We start from the raw sequence: 5,794 nt of genomic DNA, 5'->3' as shown, positions 1-5,794 counted from the left end.
GCTTGTTTAAAAAAAATGGTTGAATTAATAAACAAAACTAAAAATCAGCGTGATCACACATAAGATCAGAGGTAAAGAGGTGAAGAGTTCATCTGAACAACGTAAAACATATTATGTGTCTTACTGTTGGATGAATTGGTGGAACTTTGGAGAATTGAGGAGCTTGGAGTCGCTGACGTGTGTCTTTTGTTGTTGGATTCGCGCTTTGAGTTGATAGCTCACTGTGGACACTTTGCTCATCGGCTGCTGTTTCTGTGTTGTGATGACATCTTGATGGGCTCCCATAGAATTTGGAATTAGAATACTAGGATCTCCATGTTGACTCCATGGAGATCCTAATTCCTAATTATATGATGGGCTCACTGGGGGAGTTTGTTTAGCGGGGCCCGGTGCCACGGGTGAACGGAGTACGTCAATTTTAGAGTATACCATCGGTCCTTAAGGGAAATCTCCACCCATCCGGGGCACAGGGCCATGCAAAATGAACTCCCCCATTAATAAAGCTGTGTTGTGATGACATAATGGTAAGGGTAGGTAACAATACATCTGCCACGCTGATCCTCAACACAGGAGCCCCTTAGGGGTGCGTGCTCAGTCCCCTCCTGTACTCCCTGTTCACCCATGACATGCATGGCCAAGCACGACTTCAACACCATCAAGTTTTCCAATGACACAACAGTGGTAGGCCTGATCACTGACAACAATGAGACAGCCTTTAGGGAGGAGGTCAGAGACCTGGCAGTGTGGCGCCAGGACAACAACCTCTCCCTCAATGTGATCAAGACAGGAGATAATTGTGGACTACAGAAAAAGGAGGACCGAGCACGCCCCCATTCTCATCGACGGGGCTGTAGTGGAGCAGGTTGAGAGCATCAAATTCCTTGATGTCCACATCACCAATAAACTATTATGGACCAAACACACCAAGACAGTCGTGAAAAGGGCACAACAACACCTATTCCACCTCAGGAGAATGAAAGGATTTGGCAGTATAGTTAATCCCCTAACTGAGCTTTTTTGCAAGATATCACGTAGATGTCCTTTCTGGAAGACCATGTTTTGAAAGCAGTGGAATTATAGTATGATAGCTAAGAAGATGGAGACAATTATTTCATTTGATTGCAAAAATGAAGAGGGATTCGAAAGAGAACACCTGTCTCCGGATTATATCTTCAAAATGAGGACAACCATGGCATCCGTGACAGAGAGGGAGAAGCGTCCATCCATGTATACTGGTAAGACAGTCTAGCTAGCTACAGTTTCAGATATTACACGTTTCTAATTTTGTCAGAAAGTTTTCATTTCAATTTAAAAAGTGCAATGTTAGCTATCTAGCTAACGTTAGCTGGCTGGCTCGCTAGCTAACGTTACGTGTAGTAATATTATTCGTATATCAGAAAAATGTGCATTGCTAGTTATAGCTTAATGTTAGCTAGCTAGCTAACATTAAACTTGGTTTGTTAGCTACCTGCAGATTCATGCAGGGTAGTAACGTTGTGAGTTGGGATTATGGTTCATTCTTTAGCTAGCTAGCTACATGTCTAAACAAAAGACCGGCACTATTTATGCAAGTAACCATTTCAATGGAATGTTCATGATGTCACAGAGACAACTGTCGATAGACGTTTGTTGTAAATTAGCTCTGGCTATCTACTCCGATTTCAGAGCACTCTCGTTTGTGTCAGAGTGCAGAATAACGGACACATTTACAAACGCTCAACACCCGTTGTATCTTTAACTTGTGGCATTTTGTCTTGTGTGTATTTTGTATTTTTCTGTAATATTTTATGTACACCCTGCTATTTCCCTGTTTTATTTTCTTGCCAGGTCACCTCGCTAAATAGTTTTTTAACCGTAATGGGTCTTACCTGGTTAAATAAAGGTTAAATAAAAATAAGTTGTGGTTGTCAGTAAACGTTTTGTAACGGCCGTCGTAGGAATGGGACCAAGGCGCAGCGGGTTGAGTGCTCATCTTGAATTTTATTGTGAACACTTAAATAAACAAAACAATAAATGAACAAACAGTCTTTCAGGCTAAACACAGCAGTGCAAAAAACAACCTCCCACAATTCCCATAACAAACACATTCCTAATTATAGGACCTTCAATCAGAGGCACCGATAAACAGCTACCTCCAATTGAAGGCCCCAATCCCAATTACCTAAACATAGAAATAGAATAACTAGACGGAACATAGAAATACACTAACATTGACCAAAACCCCGGAATACATAAACACACACCCCGAACCATATAAAACAAATACCCCCTGCCACGTCCTGACCAAACTACAATAACAGATAACCCCTTTACTGGTCAGAACGTGACAGTACCCCCCCCCCCCCCCAAAGGTGCAGACCCCGGATGCACCTCACACAAAAAATAAATAAAATAAACACAAAAAAACTAAAAAAACTAAAGGGAGGGAAGGGAGGGTGGCTGCCGTCACCGACGGTTCCTGTGCTACACCCCCCCTCCCCAAACCTCCTACTGTGGAGGTGGCTCAGGCTCAGGCCTTAGTCCCCCACCTGACCAGTCCACCCCTACTGAATACCTCGGCCTGAAGCTTGTCACTGTAGACCCTGGACTGTACTCTGCGAGCTCCGGACTGTAGGTTGACACTGGGAGCTCCGGACTGTAGGGCGACTCTGGGAGCTCCGGACTGTCGGCCGTCTCACTCGGTTCCGGACTGTGGGCCGTCTCACTCGGTTCCGGACTGTGGGCCGTCTCACTCGGTTTCCGGACTGTGGGCCGTCTCACTCGGTTCCGGACTGTGGGCCCTCTCACTCGGTTCCGGACTGTGGGCCGTCTCTCTTGGTTCCGGACTGTGGGCCGTGTCTCTACGGGGCACTGTCGCCAGACACTCTGGACGAGACACTGTTGCCAGACACTCTGGACGAGGCTCTGTTGCCTGACACTCTGGACGAGGCACTGTTGCCTGACACTCTGGACGAGGCACTGTTGCCTGACACTCTGGACGAGGCACTGTTACCTGACACTCTGGACGAGGCACTGTTACCTGACACTCTGGATGAGGCACTGTTGTCGGAAGGCCTGATGCGTGGGGCTGGCTTAGGACGCACCAGACTGGAGACACGCACCCCAAGGCTAGTGCGAGGAGCAGGAACAGGACGAGTTGGACTATGCTGACGCACTGGAAGCCTGGTGCGTGGGGCTGGTACTGGAGGTACCAGACTGGAGACACGCACCTCAGGGCTAGTGCGAGGGGCAGGAAAAGGGTGTACTGGACTGGGCTGACGCACTGGAAGCCTAGTGCGTGGTGCTGGCTTGGGAGGTGCCAGACTGGAAACACGCACCTGAGGGCTAGTGCGATGGGCAGGAACAGGACATACTGGACTGGGCTGACGCACTGGAGGCCTGCTGCGTGGTGCTGGTACTGTCTTCACCAGCCGGCTAGCACGCACCTCAGGACAAGTATGGAGAGCTGACTCAGGTGACATCAATTTAAGGACATGTCGTGCCTAAAACACCAACACAGCAGCTCTCTCATATCTTTCTCCTCCAATTTTCCCATCAACTCCTTTACTGTCTCTGCTTCGCTCACCTCCCATTTCACCCCAACTGGCTCTGGTTCCATCTGCGGCTCCGCCGATCTGTCCGTGTGCATCACCCCATAGCACGGAGCCTGACCAATAAAAGTTTTCCCCCAAAAAGCACGGGGAGTTGGCTTGGAACTTAACTCTGGCCCAGCCAAACTACCCGTGTGCCCCCCCCAAAAAAATTATTGGGGCGCCTCTCAGGCTTAAATGCCAACCGTGTGTATAGAGCCTCATACCGGCGCCGCTCCGCCTTGGCTGCCTCTATCTCCTCCGGTGGGCGACGATATTCCCCAGCCTGGTGCCATGGTCCAGCCCCATCCAGGATCTCCTCCCATGTCCAAGTTTCCATATAGTTCACATAATTCCTTTGTAGCTCCTTCCCCCGCTGCTTGGTCCGTTGTTGGTGGGAGGTTCTGTAACGGCCGTCGTAGGAATGGGATCAAGGTGCAGCGGGTTGAGTGCTCAGCTTGACTTTTATTGTGAACACTTAAATACACAAAACAATAAACGAACAGTCTTGCAGGCTAAACACAGCAGTGCAAAAAAAAACAACCTCCCACAATTCCCATAACAAACACACTCCTAATTATAGGACCTTCAATCAGAGGCAACGATAAACAGCTGCCTCCAATTGAAGGCCCCAATCCCAATTACCTAAACATAGAAATAGAATGACTAGACGGAACATAGAAATACACTAACATAGAACATAGACCAAAACCCCAGAATACATAAATCAAACACCCCTCTACATAAACACACACCCCGAACCATATAAAACAAATACCCCCCACCCCCCTACCACGTCCTGACCAAACTACAATAACAGATAACCCCTTTACTGGTCAGAATGTGACACGTTGGCAAAAAAGCGCAATTAAATTGCTGCCAGCAGCACAGTTACAGTCATCTACGCTCTCGATAACATAAAAACTGCCTAACCAGTTCTGCTAGGGGCGAGTAAAATGGTCAGTGAGCTGTTCTCTCATTTGTGTCTGGGAGTAGCTAGAGAGCTAGCCAACGTTAGCCAGTTAGCTTGGGTGCTTGACTGCTGTTAAGACAGAACGTTCTGATCAACCCTACTCCTCGGCCAGGGCGTCCAGTGTGCGCTCTGAACGCTCGAGAGCAAAACGCTCCGAATTTAAGAACAGAAAATCTGACAAGGAGTTTACGAACGCCCAGACCTCCCTCCGAGTTTAGTACATGGCCTCGCATGTGAATCCTTAACCTGTTGGGGATAGGGGGCAGTATTTGCACGGCTGGATAAAAAACGTCCCCGATTTAATCTGGTTACTACTCCTGCCCAGAAACTAGAATATGCATATAATTGGATAGAAAACACCCTAAAGTTTCTAAAACTGTTTGAATGGTGTCTGTGAGTATAACAGAACTCATATGGCAGGCAAAAACCTGAGAAGATTCCAAACAGGAAGTACCCTCTCTGACCATTCTTTGGGCTTCTTGGCTCTGTTTATTGAACATTTAGGATCTTTGCTGTAACGTGACACTTCCTACGGCTCCCATAGGCTCTCAGAACCCGGGAAAAAGCTGAATGATGTAATTCCAGCCGCTGGCTGAAAAACTTTTGCGCGTTTGGATGGTGGTCGATCAGAGGGCCATCAGACTGAGGCTCGTGCACGAGGGGATCACATGCTTTTACTTTCTCTCTCTTTGAACGTAAACACGCTTTCCCGGTCGGAATATTATCGCTTTTTTACGAGAAAAATTGTATAAAAATTGATTTTAAACAGCGGTTGACATGCTTCGAAGTACGGTAATGGAATATTTAGAATTTTTTTGTCACGAAACGCGTCGGGCGTGTAACCCTGATTTACACTTTCGGATAGTGTCTTGAACGCACGAATAAAACACCGCTATTTGGATATAACAATGGATTATTTGGGACCAAACCAACATTTGTTATTGAAGTAGAAGTCCTGGGAGTGCATTCTGACGAAGAACAGCAAAGGTAATAAAAAGTTTCTTATAGTAGCGTCACACCTAGCCCAGAGAGGTTAAAGCATCAAAGATTTCAATGAGAACCTTACAATCATGGTTCTTTATAACTTTAACTGTCTCCTCCTGAAAAACATGCTGGACAAATTCCTATTACTAACAACTCAAATAGGAATTTCCAAACTGCTAAATAAATCTAAATATTTTTACAGATTTTTTATTCTTCAGAGTAGCCACTCTTTGCCTTGATGACAGCTTTGCACACTCTTGGCATTCTC

This window comes from Salmo trutta, chromosome 20 (assembly GCF_901001165.1).
Source record: "Salmo trutta chromosome 20, fSalTru1.1, whole genome shotgun sequence".
Taxonomy (NCBI): Eukaryota; Metazoa; Chordata; class Actinopteri; order Salmoniformes; family Salmonidae; genus Salmo; species Salmo trutta.
The sequence above is the reverse complement of the archived record's forward strand: the minus strand, read 5'-3'. Positions refer to the sequence as shown.